Source organism: Notothenia rossii (assembly GCF_949606895.1).
Source record: "Notothenia rossii genome assembly, chromosome: 4".
Classification (NCBI taxonomy): domain Eukaryota; kingdom Metazoa; phylum Chordata; class Actinopteri; order Perciformes; family Nototheniidae; genus Notothenia; species Notothenia rossii.
The window spans coordinates 6,926,426-6,946,425 of NC_136902.1; the positions used below are offsets into that span (position 1 = coordinate 6,926,426).

At 40.7% G+C, this 20,000-nt stretch overlaps 1 protein-coding gene across 8 annotated transcripts in view; it reads left to right on the top strand.

Annotated features, from left to right (window-relative positions):
* Positions 1–20,000, top strand: part of sulf2b (sulfatase 2b) — a gene marked incomplete at its 3' end in the record, with an annotated part of 99,061 nt that overhangs the window by 45,906 nt on the left and 33,155 nt on the right. Inside the window, exons 1-2 of one of the 8 annotated variants that reach the window (XM_079675348.1) lie at positions 6,562–6,602; positions 7,180–7,234. The exons of 6 other annotated variants lie outside the window; for them this stretch is intronic. Of the gene's footprint in view, positions 1–6,475; positions 6,603–7,179; positions 7,235–20,000 lie in introns of those variants that run through there. One more of the 8 variants, XM_079675347.1, reaches the window with a different exon arrangement.

Below are 20,000 nucleotides of genomic sequence, written 5' to 3' on the forward strand. Positions count from 1 at the left end.
CAATTATTTGTTTCATTGAAGAACAAAAACAGGAATGTTGAGTTAAATATTACTCATCTGTGCATGTGATGGAGGAATGCACAGTGCCTGTAGGCAGGGGGTGTGGTCTCAATAGCCATGCAGTAATCAGTAGGGATGCACCGAATATTCGGCCACCGAAAATTATCGGCCGAAAATGGTTAAAAAGGCCCTTTCGGCTTTTGAATGTCAGAGAACAGGGTTACGTTGATCATACTCCGCATATTTATCCGGGTGTTTTGATTTCAAGTGGTGGAGTAATCCCGAAGTGGTGAAAGTCTTTGCAGTTACACCCCCTCGAGAAATGTCAGCTGAACACGTTTTACAAATCGCAATCCGCGCCTCTTTCTCTGATATTTTTAAATATCTCCAAGCGGCAGACATGTCGGCTGTGAGCTAGCCGCGAGCATGGTCGCGCGCCGTGCTTGTCGCCGCGTTTTGATTACGTCATCACAACAACACGTTACCAAACTTATAGGTGCATTTGTTGTTGTTGAAGGCCTGGCTGTTACAGTCTTTATTTACACTAGTTTGTTGTAGGCCTCCTGGCCTCGATGTTTATGCAGGTTTAAAGCACCTTGGCTTTGTTCTGAATGCACTTTGTTGTAGTTATCCTACAGAGAAAAGAAAATGCACTTGACTTGGAATTAATGTACTGTATGCATTCAAAAGTGCTGAATAAATGTTTTATGGACCCATAATAGTGATTATTATTTAAGTTAAGTTTTGCCATAATCATGTCTTTTTCCATAATCAGGTAGCTGAACAACATTGTTAAAGAATGTATACATTACATATATATATATTTCTATTAATCAATTTCGGCCTTTCGGCATTCGGTTTTCGGCCAACTGTTTCCTATTTTCGGTATCGGTTTCGGCCAAGAATTTCCCATTCGGTGCACCCCTAGTAATCAGTGTGCTATGGCATGGATATTCAAGTGTACTTGGATGGCATCTGTTTGTTTTAGTCAAGATTATGCTAAAATATACTTTTCCCAACTATATTTAAGTTCCCTATGAAGAGCCAACCTTCAATTTAGAAAATTCCCAGTTTATTCCTGTTTATTCCAATGGAAAGTTTCCGTCTTTGAAAATTCCCGGAATTTTGTAACCCTAAATGTATGTATGCCGTTTTAGCATGTGTGCACAGGGATGGTAGCACAAAAGGATTATGAATATCCAAAGTAAATATCATGGAAATCTGACTTAAAGAGGCTCTTTAAGCTTTTGGGGGATTTCCCTTTCCTGTTAGAGTAAACAGTCGTTGTCTTAGATTGATAGTGTCAGTAAAATGTTTTTTAAAGGCAATATTCAACGTTTTCTTGGATTTTGTTTCTGTTTCTCTCCTTCTTCTTTCTACGAACCCAACACAACAGTATATCAAGGTTTTCACATCAGTTTATTTAAGGATATTAATAGTGTCATTATGTGCTGCAACTCTGGTGGTCAATACAGTCTTAATATATCGTTTTTTTCCAATTAGTATGCCCGCTCACACATGAGTATAGAGCCTGTATGCTGGATATATAATATGTATATCTGATAGACGGATATAATGCAGACGGGGTTGGTGTGAAAATGAAGGCAGCATGAAAAAGATGAGTGTAAATGAGAGAGAGATAGGTTTGTACTTAGTATGATGCTTCTGTCTTCATGCTCTATTCATGTCGAAGTGTGTGTGTGTGTGTGTGTGTGTGTGTGTGTGTGTGTGTGTGGGTGTGGGTGTGTGTGTGTGTGTGTGTGTGTGTGTGTGTGTGTGTGTGTGTGTGTGTGTGTGTGTGTGTGTGTGTGTGTGTGTGTGTGTGTGTGTGTGTGTGTGTGTGTGTGTGTGTGTGTGTGTGTGTGTGTGTGTGTATAGCAGATGGGCTCTTAAAGGGATATTACACCCTAGTATTCCCATGTTGTTCTTCTTTATTTTCAGTTTCAGTCATTTGAAATCTGGCAGATATTTGATTTTCTGTCTTTAAACCGTTCAAAACATGTATTTATTCAGTGTGGATTTAATCATTCATCTCTAAATAGATTTACCTGGAACATTTTGGAAAGACCATTTATTATATCATTTAGTTTCAAATTAGTCTTAAACTAAATGTAGACCTTGATACAGAAACGAGAAAATATGTTTTTGGATAATTTCACACAAATTAGGAATAGATTTAAATAAATGTGTGAATTTGACAGACATGGTCATAGGCTGTTTTGTTGTCAAGAGAAGGCCTACAGGTGCCAAGCCATTGCTCTAAAAGCCCATAAATCCCAAACTGTCCCTTAGGAACAAAAACCCGTTTGTCCAACTGTCAAAAACAAGAACAAATGCCCATTTCTCTGAAGACCTTGGTAGAAACTGGGGAGCCAAAAACCAGGTGAGATACTGGAGCGCCTCGGGAGAATCTCATGGGAGAGAAACTCCCTCTGGAGAAACAGGGAATTAAGCATTTTACATGCACAAAGTCCTATACAACACACTAAAGCAGGGGTGGGGAACCATTTCAATTTTTTCAACATCCTCCGAGGGCCGTACAAATTATTGACCTCTGCTTAAAAAAACTAAAATCACAGCCCATTAATTTCACCTTTTTCATGCTGTGCAATGAAAAAGCAACCTCTTAATCCAGATATCTTACCATGACTCGCGCAGGTATTCATGTGCACGGTTGTGGCATGACCACCAAAACAGAAAGATATTAGACACAATAGGTTTGCAAATGTATTTCGTTTCCTATACATGTGGACATGAGGGGGGGACCTAACCTCCTCTAGGGGGGTCCGGGGGGCATGCTCCCCTGGGATGATTTTTTTTTAAATGTTGAAGTTAAAAGCATCAATCTGCTTCACTTTGAGAGCAACATTAGGAGATCTATGGATACATCTCTCAACACCCATATGAAACAGACCTGTAAGCAGATTTACTTTTTCTTTATGGACATTTTACAAATCCCTCTCCTTTCAAACTGTATTCTTGTTTATTAATAACAACTTTTATTTTACTGTCATAAAGTATTTTATAACTGTTTACTTTATTCTCTTGTTTTTTTATAACTATAATGATCATATAAAGATGTGCCTTTACCTCACTGGTTGTAGAAAAAGCTTCTTATATTCGTTAGCATAGCTAGCTAACCAGATGCTAATAACAACTAAGTTATTGACTGTATGATCAGTATGACAGATGAACAGATCGCCACTAGGCTCTCAACTAAAGACACAGCCACGCAAAAACTGCGGCATGTGTCCGGCTCCTTATGGGTACTGCTTTGAAGTGCCGGAGCGACTATCTGATGCTCTCCGTCAGAACTACACCCCTGTCAGACGAGACATGTACCACGTGATGACACGTTAGGCTCGTGTTGTGTTCAAGGACCCTGACCTTGTTCAGGAAAAACAGACACTTGCTTTGTTTGTTTGCGGTCTAGATTTCTTTATTTTTTTTATTTTTTGCGTGTGTTTATAATATACCTCGAGGGCCGTACCAAATGCTCTCGCGGGCCGTATACGAAAGGAAAGGAAAACCCCAAAAAGCACAGTAGGACATAGCATTTAATTTTCTCTTTTTCAATAAAACCCCTCCTCTTCCGAAGGTTTTCAGTATGTTTTCGTCGTGACTGTGAACATTCACAGTGTATTTGCGGCTGGCGGAGGCTGCTTCACAGAGACTGATGGCGGGAGAAACACAAAGTCATCAGATTCTCCCGAGACATCTGTGAGAGGAAACATCAGCAGGCTGAAAGTGGAGAGGTGCATTTACATCTGATGCTCCTGACATCCAGCGCATCAATAAAGCCGCCGCAGAACATCTCTCTGCTGCGGATAAATCATTCAGACCTGGACACTGTGTGGGTGTTTAAAGGAAACACATATTAAACCTTCAGCCTCCGGGTCAGCGCCTCCGGGTCAGCGCCTCCGGGTCATCCATATTATATCATAACCTGGGTCACTTCTGCTTTAATTAACACAACTGGGATCTAAAATGGACAAACCCAGCTCATCAATCAGAGTAATTAGTCGCTGTCATTTATCATTTTCACATCAAGAGGATCCTTCATTATTTCAATGTTGAACAACAGTAGAAGTCCCTTGCGTCCTCTATAGGCCAATATTAGACCCACTAAGCCACTTGTGTAATCTATAGCATCAATATCTGAGTTTAATGTCAATGGGAAAATCAAACACAAGACCCTCACTCTGGACACTGTTGTCCATAGTCAAAGTCAACGTTAATACTCTATCAATATATTCCGTTAGTCAGGTGACCCTTTAGTCCCAGAGGTCGTTTTTTACATGTTTCATAACGAGTGTTTTAGAGTAGTTCTTTATGAGATTGTGAAGTTTATTTTGAAGGTTGTGGTTCTGTATTGGGAGGTTGTAGAGCGGGGATCACCAACTACATTTGTCCAAGTGCCAAAATTATTCCTAGAGACACTTTCGGGGGCCAGCGATTTTTATATATAGCCCTGAATTTTGAAGTTGTTAACCGGGGGGGGGGGGTGCTAGTGGAGCACGCTCATGTACTGTCAAGTCGCCGGAGCCTCGCAGTGGGGGCTACTGCAGAGCACATAAAGCAGACTCTTCACGCTAACGAAGGATCACTTCTTCTTCAGGGCAGGGAAGGCTACGTAGTACGCTGGCTACTGTCCCGCAGCTGCTGCCTCTCTGTTGGACTCCGGTACTGCACATTACTCACGAGACGTTGTAAACAATTTTTTAGTGGGGGGCGAACGCACTAACCACTCCGCCAGCTTGCGTGCCAGATTTGGCCCACGGGCCACCAGTTGATGGTCACTGTTGTAGAGGTTCATAAGGAGGTTTTTATGGTACTATAGTAGGACCCAGTGGCCCTTTGGGGGGATCTAATGGTTCTTTGGGAGGTTGTGGTCGTATTTTCGGAGGCTATAGTGTTTTTTCGGAGGTTGTGGTGGCACAGGAGTTCTTTGTAGTACTATAGGGGGGGTCTAGTGGTACTTTAGTGGGGTCTAGTTGTTCCTTAGGAGGTTGTGGTGGTTTTTTCGGAGGCTGTGGTGGTTTTTTAGGAGGTTGTGGTGGCACAGGAGTTCTTTGTAGTACTATAGGGGGGTCTAGTTATTCCTTAGGAGGTTGTGGTGGTTCCTTAGGAGGTTGTGGTGGTTCCTTAGGAGGCTGTGGTGGTTCCTTAGGAGGCTGTGGTGGTTCCTTAGGAGGCTGTTGTGTTTTTTTAGGAGGTTGTGCTGGTTCCTTAGGAGGCTGTGGTGGTTCCTTAGGAGGCTGTGGTGGTTCCTTAGGAGGATGTGGTGGTTCCTCAGGAGGTTGTGGTGGTTCCTTAGGAGGCTGTGGTGGTTCCTTAGGAGGCTGTGGTGGTTCCTTAGGAGGCTGTTGTGTTTTTTTAGGAGGTTTTGGTGGTTCCTTAGGAGGCTGTGGTGGTTCCTTAGGTGGCTGTTGTGTTTTTTTAGGAGGTTGTGGTGGCACAGGAGTTCTTTGTAGTACTATAGGGGGGTCTAGTGGTACTTCAGTGGGATCTAGTTGTTCCTTAGGAGGTTGTGGTGGTTCCTTAGGAGGCTGCGGTGGTTTTTTAGGAGGTTGTGCTTGTTTTTTAGGAGGTTGTGGTGGCACAGGAGGTTTTCGTAGTGCCATTGGAGGATCTAGTGGCACTTTAGGGGGACCTGGAGGTTGTTTTGCTACAGGAGCATATACTTTTAGAAACATTATGAGACTATAGTAAAAACTGTAGCATCCTTTTTGGAGCCGATTGAACCGAAACGTCTAACTGAATAGTAATTTGACTGTTGCCTAGAAAAGGCGTGTATTGCTAAAGTCTCCCCGTGGTGCAACAAAAGAAAGTAGACCCTGACATTTTGGAGTGACATGCTGGTGACAACCGACAAAAGCATTTCTCTCCAACTCTGTAAAACAACTTCAAACAAATGTGGGAACATCCTTTTGTTGCATTTAATCACTTCTCTGTTGAATATGGTAATAAGCCACCGGGACTTAAACAAATAAACCGCTTTTCAAAGAGAGAAAATAACTAGATTTTAAATGACGTGTTTGTCACTCAGTGCGGGCTCGTGTGAAGCTAGAGACAGACCATACTGTGAGCAATAACACAGACAACAACGACATTTGTACAACTGTGATTCGCCTTTAACCGTGTCTCGACTCTTCTTCTCCTTTTTGTTCTCCCGGCAGAAAGTTAATCAGCTCATTTTCATTTTCCTCGCCCCTTCTTCTTCTCCGAGAATAAACAGCAATAAGGCGGCAAGAGATGAGCAAGTGATGAAGAGATAGAGGGACAATAGAGGCAGAGAGGGGGAGACGTACGAAGGTGAGAGCGGGGGGGAACTGAAGTATACAAAGATTCACAGAAAGAGATAAAGAGACTGAGGAAGAGGAGGAGGAGGAGGAGGAGGAGGAGGAGGAGGAGGAGGAGGAGGAGGAGGAGGAGGAGCTCAGCTGTTGTTACAACGGGAGCGTGCGGTCATCGAGAGCGGTTGCCACAGGGATTATTACCATGTCTGCTGCCGCGGCAACAACCGGCAGGACGTAAACTGAAGGGGAGGTTGTCGGTTTTGGGGAAAAAGCCTGAAGAGCAAGGCAGCTCATGAAAAGCAGGTAGGGGGAAGAAAAGACGGGGAGACATATGGAAAGATTTTGAAATTAGGAGAGGTGTTTCAGAGCGGAACATATTCTCTGAGGAAGTGAAAGAAGAGGGACAGAAAAGGAGAAGTGATGGGATGTTTCTGTGTGTCTGTATTTTGTTTCACTCTGATTGTTGGCTCGTTCTTCAGAGGAATAAGCGCTCAGTAAGTGAGTCTGTTTTAAAGCTGATCTCACATCAGATCAGGTTGTTGAGGTTCAGTTTGGATTTGTTTGAATTGATGTGGGTGTATAAAGGGAGATACATGGTGTCAGGGATAACTGGTCGTAGATTTGATTAAAATATATTTTTCATCTGTCTCTCAATACTTTCTGACTTTGTGTTTTGCTCCAAACACAATTATTCATATTTAAATATTTTGCTAAATACATTTAGTTTACTATCATTTGACATGTAAGCAGTGTTTGTAAATCAGAAAATTCTTAGCATGTATTTTGTTAAGTATTTTTAAGTATTTTATTGTTAAGTATTTTTGTTAAAGTTAAAATCATGTGATATTTATTTCTACAATGTTTCTGTATTTTCCAAAAGGGAATCTTCTTTTGACGGAGACACAAGAAGCTGCTTTGATACGCAGGATTTAAATGTACATATAATTAGGCACGCACGGATCCACTTAAAATAACAGAAAAAACAGTTCAATGAGTTTAATAAATAAATGGTGGAATTTAAGTGTTATTTTGAGATATTTGCAGAACATAATTTGTAATTGTGTTGTTTGATTGTTATGTTTAAGACTACATAACATGAAATGTCATATAATCTTCACAGTTAAAAAAAGTTAAGCTGCATATTTGTGATTTTTTTTCATGATTTGATATTTTCATTAGGAATACATGTGCTGTGATCTGAGAGCCACCGACAGGAAATCAGAGTGTTTTGAGAGAGAGACTCACATGTTGTTGGTTTTGGACTCTTTACGGTGTCCGTCGATCATAAAAACAACACAGTAAAACCACCAGTGTTGTGATTTGAAGCTACAGTTATGTGTACATCCTGTTTGTCCTGAGTCAGCATTTGGTTTCAGTGCTGGACCGAGAGAACAGAAATAAAGTTTCCTGTTTCTCCAGATCGTCCTGGGATCTGATATCACAGTTAATGCTGCTCAAAACTTTATGTTCTGAAAACAGTGAGGCGAGGAGCTCCACATTCCTGGAGGATACTTCAGTTCTCTGATCAGATACTTCAGATGGATATCAGTTTCATTTCCTAGCACTTAGCCTAGCGTCACAACCTTAAGGTCATTCTGAAGCTGACACAGAAGCTGTGGTTCAACGAAAAGTCATGTAAGGAGAATAGGGTAAACAATTGTAATAATAGATATCACCCTGAAACTCTCCTGTTTGATTAAATCCATCTGGAGGAGGTTTTTTTGTATTGCATGTTTTCTGAAATGTTTTAAAATGCAAATGAACCCTGATCCTATTGAATATGTGATACAGTTAGTTGCATACATTTTCAGAACAAAAATCCAAACATTAGATAAAGCTAGGTTTAACTTTTTTTTTTATTGTGTTGACATATGACCGTCAAAGCTGTCTTTTGTATCCCTCCATAAATCAGCAAATACTTTCAACTTATTTTTTTTCAAAACCATTGATTTCGCCAGGTTTTTAGGAATAAAATGTGACATAAATCAGGCTGTGAATAACAAACCCCATTGTACAAACCTTCAGATTAAAGACAGACCTGATAGCAAAGGTTCGGTGTGTGTAAGTGCTACTGGTGTGGAGATTTATGGGAGAGAAAGAGAACAATCATTTCAGAAAATATATGTCTTGTGTAATATCATTGGTTTCGCAAAAACTACAGATGAATAGAGACTTTGTCGGTTGTGTGCTTACACTAGGACGATGATTGTTTGTATGACAATTATTGCATTGATAGAGTAAAGATGATTTTATTCAGATATGCAACTGCATTTGTTCTTCTTCTTTGGTCAGTGTCTGGCTCGTATTATTCTTCGTCTTATTTCTATTTTGGGAATATTTAATACTAAACATGTTTGTTCAAATCAGGAAGTGTAATGTTGTAATGTGGTAGTTATTAAGCTGTAGGCTACGAATTGAGCTACGTGTTATTTTAGCTCATATTGTTAACATTCTGTCTGATTTGCACTTATAAAAGTAATCAGCAATTATTCAACTCTCACTGGACTACTTTGATACTGAGGAAACTTAAAACGATTCACAGGCATGTTCTGAATCTGCTTCACATCTCGTCTCTTAGCTGATTTGGTCAGAGAGTGAAAGTCAGTGTTGACGCTGACTGGACGTTAAGATGTGAGGTTACCCTGGAATGAAATCCCCTCACAGTGAATACCTGCTGACATGTTTATTGATAACAGTCAGGAAACATCAGCTGCCGTATTGATCAGAGACAAAGCAAATATTGGCTCGCGTATCGATCCTTTTCTTTCTGTGACGCACATGAAAGACTTTATGTCCAGAGCTCAGCTGGCTCTGTGATAAAGAGTAATAAGATCATCTCCATTTATCAGAGAAACTGGATATTTCACGTAACGACCAGCTGACCTCTGACCCTTCACCTCAGCATGGTCGGACATTCCAGTTGCGGTTGAATTGCCCACATAAGTCAGGTCCTGTGTCTTTGGCTAACTGGAAAGTGGTTTAACATATGGTTGGAAGTTGTACAGATAAGGACTTTGGCAAGTTATGGCATAAAATGGAAAACCCTTAAATAGGTCTGAAACTGAACGACCGGTTGTAGTGCGTGACTTTGCACGTTGTCGCTGCTAGGAATTGTGAGACAGCATTACCTCCTCTCCTTTCCTAAGGATGGCTCAGTATATCCTATATCCTAAAGGAGATTATATATTTATTTAGGCTGACCCTGAAGTTAGAGTCTCTCTGGCTCCTGCAACAAAACCAATTGCAGTTGGCCACTGGATTTCGGCATATTGAAAAATTTGATTTATGAAACTCACGTTTTTTTCTGCATGATAATCTCCACATATTAAAACCACTTTTAAAAAAAAATTATTTGTGATTTTTTAATGGAAATGCTATCGTACAAAGTAAAAAGTTCACGTTAGGCTGTAAGGGCACTACTGCATCATCACATGACTTCACATCACCACCGCTAAGCTAACGGCGGCGTGATTACATTCAGTATTCTCACTTACACCAACGCAACTCCGGTTCAAGCTCCGTGCTAGAGCTTTTCAGGTTCAGAACCGGTTCTTCGGTTTAGCTCCGGGTCTTTTCACACCGTCCGACTGGTGCTGTGTCATTGCGTCATCGTTTGCGTGCCTGCTTCATAAAGCCAAACCGCGCGGAAACCCCTCACGTCTCACACCGACAACATCAATGGCCGATTGTATTGAAGAGCTACTCGTTTTGGTTTTGCTCTGTCGAAACGAAATGGAAGAAATGGGATGACTTTACTACCAACTTTACAGTCCTTACATGCTACATTCAAAACTGTTTTACAATCGTAATCATCAACTTCAACGACGATTCCGATTCCCCCTGCTTTTGCTCTAGCTGGACAAGTTTTTGGTGCTTGAAACGAACCGGATTCCGGAACTAAGAGGCTGCTCCGCTGCGGTGTGAACAGGAAAACCTGGTGCTTTTCAAGCTCCAGCTCCGAACCGGCCCTGAAACACCGTTGGTGTGAATGAGGTGTATGTCACTTGTTAGGAACCTAAGTCACATAGAAGCTTCTGACGTCAACCAGTGGAGTATTTACTGACATATTTTATGCCGTAGAACAAAACGTGAAAATCTAGTGAGCCTGTGTTAACCACAGACTTTATTTCAGGCATCTAACCAAAAACAGCTGTTCGATGCCAACTCATTGTTGGGTTTTAGGACTCGTTCCTGCACTGCTCTATTCGAACAATTAGGAACCTTCTATGCAAAAAAGCCGATTTGACCGCAACCTTCATGTCTGCAAGTTAACACAAATTCCACTAATGAATATGGAACACCAGGGCTGAATTATCGCCGCATCTCTTTACTGACACTCGCCACATTTCATGTTGAGTTTCTCCGCAGCCAGCTGTATTTGCGCGAAGGCCCGCCCCCGGCTCATGAATATTAACGAGCAGATAGCTGTGATGGAGGAGCGAGGGCACATCAGGACGACAGGCGGCAGGATTTACGACGCCCGGGGGAGTGTGGAGTCCTGTTTGCAGTTCAGGAGAGCATGACTGCACATTTCAACACGCATAATATAGTATGGTAATATAGTGTGATACACTGCAGGGACAAAAGAATGTGAACAGCTGAGCGTTCCCCTCCATATGTGAGCACGTCATTAAAGTGCCGCTGTAACAGCCTCCGCTCTAATGGCTTCTGCTAAAAGTCAAACCAGCTGAAGGGATTTGCCCCCTGTTTTGAATACTATCAGCCGATTACATTTGAGATGCAAAGGCGAAACAGATTCAACATCGTTTTCGGCAATAAAAATCCATGCTACGTAAACTTAAGAAATAAAGTAGAGCAATACAATGGTGCAAGCCATAGATTGTTGTGGGTAAGGAATAAGCCAAGTTCATGTCAAATTGTATTCGATAAAAAACAAATAATGCAAAATGAAATCCTCTGCAGTAGAATAAAATACTTTATATTGTAATACAGGCGTAATGGTTACCGATACCGTTAAACACATCAAATGGACCAAACTGCTCCTACCATGTTGTAAAAGTGACATTTAAAAAATGTTTTGAACCCAAGCAAACTTTTTAATACATGTTCTAGTTGTGGAGTGGAAGGAGCTACATCTGCATTTTTATTATGCATTTTACCCCATTATCTTTCACTTATCACATCTGATTTAAAGCAAAGTTTTTAAGCCAATATTATTTTATTGAACACTATATACTTCAGTTAATTAACCAACTGTTTAAAATGATATTAAATGATTGAAAAAGTTGTCTTTATGATATTAATTAGATGCTTAAATGACATTACATGAAGTTGTTTAATATTTTAACCATGATTGTGACCTTGATAAGAGTAGTACTGAGCAGCAGGTCTGGGATCTGATGCAACGCTGCAGCATTTGTTACCTCGGGTTCTGGATCAGATGAGGAACATCTGGACTGACCTCAGCCCAACATGTGTCCTGCAGGGACCGCACTACAAGCTGCTGTAATCCACGTTTATCTTTTATCATACAATCTCGTTATGAAACTGCCCTAAAACTGACCCAGGACCAGACTAACCTTCTGGATTATGTTTCAGTCACTGTAAAAAACGCTGGTCAGAGACAAGCTTTAAATCCATTTCTTGCACCATAATATCCTGCGTTACAATGTGTATTACCTCATGTATATTTTCTACATGTATATATATATTTTTTAACTTTGTAATGCTATTTTATTTCTATTTCAGAAATATGTTGGACTGTTTATTTCTAGTGTCTTAATTTCTCTTATGTACATTGCCTTGTTTTTATGCTGCTGCAACGCAAACATTTCCCATCTATCTATCGATCTATCTATCTATCTATCTATCTGTCTGTCTGTCTGTCTGTCTGTCTGTCTGTCTGTCTGTCTATCTCTCGATCTGTCTGTCTGTCTGTCTGTCTATCTCTCGATCTGTCTGTCTGTCTGTCTGTCTGTCTGTCTGTCTGTCTGTCTGTCTGTCTGTCTGTCTGTCTGTCTGTCTGTCTGTCTGTCTGTCTATCTGTCTGTCTGTCTGTCTGTCTGTCTATCTCTCGATCTGTCTGTCTGTCTGTCTGTCTGTCTGTCTGTCTGTCTGTCTGTCTGTCTATCTCTCGATCTGTCTGTCTGTCTGTCTGTCTATCTCTCGATCTGTCTGTCTGTCTGTCTGTCTGTCTGTCTGTCTGTCTGTCTGTCTGTCTGTCTGTCTGTCTGTCTGTCTGTCTGTCTATCTCTCGATCTGTCTGTCTGTCTGTCTGTCTGTCTGTCTGTCTGTCTGTCTGTCTGTCTGTCTATCTCTCGATCTGTCTGTCTGTCTGTCTGTCTGTCTGTCTGTCTGTCTGTCTGTCTGTCTGTCTGTCTGTCTGTCTATCTCTCGATCTGTCTGTCTGTCTGTCTGTCTGTCTGTCTGTCTGTCTGTCTGTCTGTCTGTCTGTCTCTCTCTCTATATATATATATATATATACATATCAATCTATCTCTCTCTCTCTCTCTCTCTATCTATCTATCTATCTATCTATGGAGAAAGAAGATACAGTGTGAGCATGAAAAGATATCTGCAGCAGTGTGATTGACTAATGGCTGTTTGTCTTCACACTGGTCATGAATTAAATGTGGCGCTCAGCTCATGTGATGATAGGAATGTATCATTGTCTCATGCAGCAGAAGCAGAAAGGCACTCAGAGATCGCAGACCTTCGCCAAGGCCGTTTCCATTAGAGCAAATCCTTTGGATCCACAAAAACATTTTAATGGATCACTGTTGGCCCAAGTGTCATGATAATTGGGACAGTATTATTCTGTCCCTCTGACAAACAGACGGGCACACAAACGTCCTTGGTGACGGTAAAAAGACAATGATGTTTTGGTTCAGCAGCCTTGATTCAGTTCCTTTTATCCTGTGCATTATGTTTCTGACAATGATAAATCAGTACTCGTTTTATTGGCACGCATGCACGAATAACTAACTAAAAAAAGCATGAATGTGTAGTCCCATCGCTCTCACATCCCTCAGATTAAATGTCACTCAACCTGCTTTCTTCAACTCCATCTTCTTCTAGTTAAACTGTCTGTCCAATTACATCTTCCTGCTACAGTAACACGAGCCTCTACAAGAAAGAAGATTTGAATTAGCCTCTTCATTTTGCGTTTTTACAAGCATCTTAAATCTCTTTTGAGGTGTACATGACTACGTGTGATGGCTTGAAATAACCTTTTTCCACTTTGTCTCGGGCAAGAGGCTCCAATATTGTTTTGAACACAATAGTATTCCTACAAACTAGTCATAAACATTCCCTGATAATGCCAATAGTGTTAAAAAGGAGATAAATACAAACGACTACTACAGGTTTCTCGAGGGCCCTTTTTATGATTAGGTAATTATTTCCACTATTTACCTGCTAGATCACCTTTTCCAGCTTTTTCTTCGCTCTGTCTCTTGTCTCTTTGGGTGCAACAACTAATCGACTTAAAGGTGACCTATCATGCAAAATGCACTTTTGTTCGTCTTTTCTACATGAACATGTGTCCCCGGTGGAACTCACCAAGTATCAGAAAACACCACCCTCTCTATTTCCCTCCATACCCAAATCTCTTAAAAAGGGGCTGCAACGGATCTGATACAGACTGATCCAGATTTGAACACTTCTATGACGTCACAGAAGTGGCGCTACGGCTATTGGGCCAACTCCACCAATCAGGAGGAGACAGTCACGGACATTGCCGTTGGAAAGCGCTGGAGACGCTGTAGTACATATGCCAGGCCTGTAGATGGCGCTGTTCTCACAGAATCAGCACATGCAAAGACAGTGTTAAATTGAGCGAAATGAGGAATGGCTAAAATGCATGATCTGTTTGGTATTTTGAAAAATAAAAAGTATACATATGCCTTATATAGGTATGGTCCTACACTATATTATTCAAATATAGCATGATAGGTCCACTTTAATCGATTAAAATTGACATCTTTATTGTCTTCACTGTTAGTTTCCACATGCCTAAAACAACCTCAAGCTAAATCTAAAAGTTGATGGCTAAATAAGAGCGTTTGAGAAATTGTGTAAGAATAGTCGATTTATCGTTTAATTAATCGATAGATTAATCGATTATCTAAATAGTTGTTTGTTGCAGCCCTACTTTGAACTGCATGCTCTTTTTATCTGCATTTTTTCACTGCTTTTTACCTTAATTTTTATTTTCAATGCTTTTATTCTTTACTGTTCTTTTAGCAATTGCCTGACTGTGGACTACAGATGGAAAAAAGCCTTTTTTAAAACATCGGGCATATTTTTACAAATGTCACTTTTAAAAACGGTCCCTGTCAAATGAAGTAATAACTAAAAACATGTCCACTTTATCTCCAAATGAGCTACCTGGCAGTTTGAACATGTACGATAACTCTGTCTCTGTTTTTTGACACCGGGGTTGTATCGACTGCAGTTCCTTTTGCATAAACGGGACTCAGGTGTTCATTCAGACGTGAAACTGCACCTTCATTTGCCATCAGAGTAATGTAAGGGGTACGGTACACGCTTGAAGGTGGATTTAGTTATCAATATTTACCATACACTTCTTTAGCAGTCTGAGAAGCATTTCATAATATATCTCTTCGTGTGAAACGCTGCATGTGTCCTCCTGATGCACCGACTGCCTGGAGGAGCTTAATCTGACACCTTTAAGAGGTTTCAGTTCACTAAAGGTAAAAGCCTTTTTATTACTGTGATGTGAAGCTGCTGGAAATAACAGCAGCTCTTTTGAATCCTGATACTTTCTTCCATTTGATATGGAGCTCTACCTCCTGACGGTGGATTGCAGAGAGTTTTGTTTATTTGATATTCAGAGGTTTCTTCAGAGAGCAGAGAAACGTTATCTCTTCACCTCGGCCTGAGGAGAGGGCAGTAAACACCACAGCAGTAAACATACAGAAAGCATCACTAAAGGGAATAGAAAACAACCTTAAATGAAGTAAAAATATAACGGATGAGTCACTTAGAGGATATATATCATGTGGCTTCTCGATGGAAAACACACTGTTTAAAAGTCTTTATCTGGACGGTAAAAAAAGGCAGTAAAGGCAGAAATATGACAGATATTAAATCTGAACGTACTCCACAGAGCCAAAGTATTTCAACGGGGAGTGTCCACATGTTTTTTGTATTTTTTTCACTAAACAAACAACCTTTCCTCCGGAGCTTAACTTTCACTCACACAGTGAATGTTGCACAAAACAGGATCTTTCCCTTAACTTAACTTAATAGGCTTAACGGGGCTCTGTAATGCTGATGTTCAGGTGTATATCAGTATGTAGTGTCTCTACTTTAAAGAGTCCTTTCCTGCTGATGTTCAGGTGTATATCAGTATCTAGTGTCTCTACTTTAAAGAGTCCTCTCCTGCTGATGTTCAGGTGTATATCAGTATGTAGTGTCTCTACTTTAAAGAGTCCTCTCCTGCTGATGTTCAGGTGTATTTCAGTATGTAGTGTCTCTACTTTAAAGAGTCCTCTCCTGCTGATGTTCAGGTGTATTTCAGTATGTAGTGTCTCTACTTTAAAGAGTCCTCTCCTGCTGATGTTCAGGTGTATATCAGTATGTAGTGTCTCTACTTTAAAGAGTCCTCTCCTACTGATGTTCAGGTGTATATCAGTATGTAGTGTCTCTACTTTAAAGAGTCCTCTCCTGCTGATGTTCAGGTGTATATCAGTATGTAGTGTCTCTACTTTAAAGAGTCCTCTCCTGCTGATGTTCAGGTGTATATCAGTATGTAGTGTCTCTACTTTAAAGAGTCCTCTCCTGCTGATGTTCAGGTGTATATCAGTATGTAGTGTCTCTACTTTAAAGAGTCCTCTCCTGCTGATGTTCAGGTGTATATCAGTATCTAGTGTCTCTACTTTAAAGAGTCCTCTCCTGCTGATGTTCAGGTGTATATCAGTATCTAGTGTCTCTACTTTAAAGAGTCCTCTCCTGCTGATGTTCAGGTGTATATCAGTATCTAGTGTCTCTACTTTAAAGAGTCCTCTCCTGCTGATGTTCATGTGTATATCAGTGTGCAGTGTCTCTACTTTAAAGAGTCCTCTCCTGCTGATGTTCAGGTGTATATCAGTATCTAGTGTCTCTACTTTAAAGAGTCCTCTCCTGCTGATGTTCAGGTGTATATCAGTATCTAGTGTCTCTACTTTAAAGAGTCCTTTCCTGCTGATGTTCAGGTGTATTTCAGTATGTAGTGTCTCTACTTTAAAGAGTCCTCTCCTGCTGATGTTCAGTCGTATATCAGTATGTAGTGTCTCTACTTTAAAGAGTCCTCTCCTGCTGATGTTCAGGTGTATTTCAGTATGTAGTGTCTCTACTTTAAAGAGTCCTCTCCTGCTGATGTTCAGTCGTATATCAGTATGTAGTGTCTCTACTTTAAAGAGTCCTCTCCTGCTGATGTTCAGTCGTATATCAGTATGTAGTGTCTCTACTTTAAAGAGTCCTCTCCTGCTGATGTTCAGGTGTATTTCAGTATGTAGTGTCTCTACTTTAAAGAGTCCTCTCCTGCTGATGTTCAGGTGTATATCAGTATGTAGTGTCTCTACTTTAAAGAGTCCTCTCCTACTGATGTTCAGGTGTATATCAGTATGTAGTGTCTCTACTTTAAAGAGTCCTCTCCTGCTGATGTTCAGGTGTATATCAGTATGTAGTGTCTCTACTTTAAAGAGTCCTCTCCTGCTGATGTTCAGGTGTATATCAGTATGTAGTGTCTCTACTTTAAAGAGTCCTCTCCTGCTGATGTTCAGGTGTATATCAGTATGTAGTGTCTCTACTTTAAAGAGTCCTCTCCTGCTGATGTTCAGGTGTATATCAGTATCTAGTGTCTCTACTTTAAAGAGTCCTCTCCTGCTGATGTTCAGGTGTATATCAGTATCTAGTGTCTCTACTTTAAAGAGTCCTCTCCTGCTGATGTTCAGGTGTATATCAGTATCTAGTGTCTCTACTTTAAAGAGTCCTCTCCTGCTGATGTTCATGTGTATATCAGTGTGCAGTGTCTCTACTTTAAAGAGTCCTCTCCTGCTGATGTTCAGGTGTATATCAGTATCTAGTGTCTCTACTTTAAAGAGTCCTCTCCTGCTGATGTTCAGGTGTATATCAGTATCTAGTGTCTCTACTTTAAAGAGTCCTCTCCTGCTGATGTTCAGGTGTATTTCAGTATGTAGTGTCTCTACTTTAAAGAGTCCTCTCCTGCTGATGTTCAGTCGTATATCAGTATGTAGTGTCTCTACTTTAAAGAGTCCTCTCCTGCTGATGTTCAGGTGTATTTCAGTATGTAGTGTCTCTACTTTAAAGAGTCCTCTCCTGCTGATGTTCAGTCGTATATCAGTATGTAGTGTCTCTACTTTAAAGAGTCCTCTCCTGCTGATGTTCAGGTGTATATCAGTATGTAGTGTCTCTACTTTAAAGAGTCCTCTCCTGCTGATGTTCAGGTGTATATCAGTATGTAGTGTCTCTACTTTAAAGAGTCCTCTCCTGCTGATGTTCAGGTGTATATCAGTATGTAGTGTCTCTACTGGGACATGTCTCCATGCTTTAATGTTCAAAAAGCTCTTTATTGTTCTCATACTGTCTGTGCTGCAGCACCTCTTTTCACCCTCTGTCTGAAACTAGAGCCCAGTCTGCTCTGATTGGTTAGCTGGCAGGGTCTGTTGTAAAAGGGAACTTTGGGATTTTAACCGGTACACAATAACACACAAAGGAACAACCCCAGAAAGCATAATCAGGCCTCTTTAAGGAAATGTTGGGTCCACATTTCAAATCTTAAATCTTATATGCGTTCAAAATGTTACTCAACGTTCTAGATGTTCTTAATATTCTTATCGTTTTTATTTTATTTTAATTGTTCTTAACAATGTAGACGTTCTACTGTCTAAATGTATAAGACTTTTTAGATTTATTAAATAGTTCTTTGAATTCTCAACATTTCAGATTTTCTACACTCGAAAGGTTTTAAATCTTCTAAATGTTACACACGTCTATACATTCTACATTTTCTAACCATTCTTAATGTTCTAAAGGTTATACATTTTCTAAAATAATTCTAAATGTTGTACACATTTTACATTTGCTAACCGTTCTACGTGTTCATCTGGAGAACAGAGGTCCACTGAACCCTCACACTGGGCGAGCGGGGCTCATTTCTCTCTCTCAGCGGGTAGTGTGTAATCTCAGTCTGCTCACAGCTGGAGCCTCCAGACCACTTTAACATGAGAGCAACCACAAGCCACACACACACACACACACACACACACACACACACACACACACACACACACACACACACACACACACACACACACACACACACACACACACACACACACACACACACACACACACACACACACACACACACCTCTCTCTCTGTGTGTGGGTGGATGTGTTGAGAAAGATCCCTAAGCCTCCTCTGTTTTGATTACTGGCTAATTTGCATGACGTACCCTGCTGTGAGCTCACACACACACACACACACACACACACACACACACACACACACACACACACACACACACACACACACACACACACACACACACACACGAGCCCGCCGCAGTACAGATGAACACGTCTCATACACACACATTGTTTTACAGAAAGGAAGCCACACACACATACACACTGTCCCGCTGTGCTTGTGTCTGTGTGACTTATAGGATTTCAGCATTTTATTATCTGAGAAACAAAAGACTGTATCTAATAGTGTGTGTGTGTGTGTGTGTGTGTGTGTGTGTGTGTGTGTGTGTGTGTGTGTGTGTGTGTGTGTGTGTGTGTGTGTGTATGTGTGTGTGTGTGTGTGTGTGTGTGTGTGTGTGTGTGTGTGTGTGTGTGTGTGTGTGTTTGTGTTAATCATGCATCATGTTTTCATTTTTTCTCTCCTTCGTTCATCAATATTCTCGTCCTCACTCAGCAGATAAACACTGAGCGTCACGTTCTGCGCTGACATTTCTCTCAAACACCGCTGAAATAATAATAACATGTTCTCTTCAGCAGCAGCTCGACACGAGGCCTGAAAAGAGAAATATCTGGGCCGCTGCTGCTCACATTTTCTAACAAATCAGTTTACTAAAAATAACGTTAATTACAACTCAATTGAAAAAGAAAATTATCTTTGTAAGAAAAGATAAGATAAGATGCACTTTATTGATCCCAATTTGGGAAATGTTTGCGTTGCAACGGCAGAAAAGACAAGGCATTGAGAAGCTCTGGAGCAGAGAAGGCATTTTTATGAACAAAAAGAGACAGTTAATGATTAAAACATGTGGTCTCATCGAGATCAGGAAGCTTATTCCACGAGAGAGCTGCGAACAAAAAAATGCATAAACATATTCAGATAATGCATAGACAGAAGCAGAGATAATTCACGAATGAAAAAATATACATTTTCACAATTAACAAAATGGTTGAGATAGCAAATACAATAAGAAAAACCTCTAAAATGTTCGAGAGACGATGAAGAAAGTATAATGTAATCTTAAGAAATCTTGACATGACATTTGGGGAAACAAATACCAATGTATATTTTTAGGGAAATTGTATTTCAGCCTTAAGATTGAGAAGAAAATGTTCAGTAATAAAACCAAAGACAAACAAAAACAGATTGTCCCCACGCAAAGTTATATGATAAGGCCCTCTGTGTCGTGAGCGTCGATGGGGGGGGGGGTTGCTAGTGGAGCCTCGCTGCAGCGAAACTGTGGCACG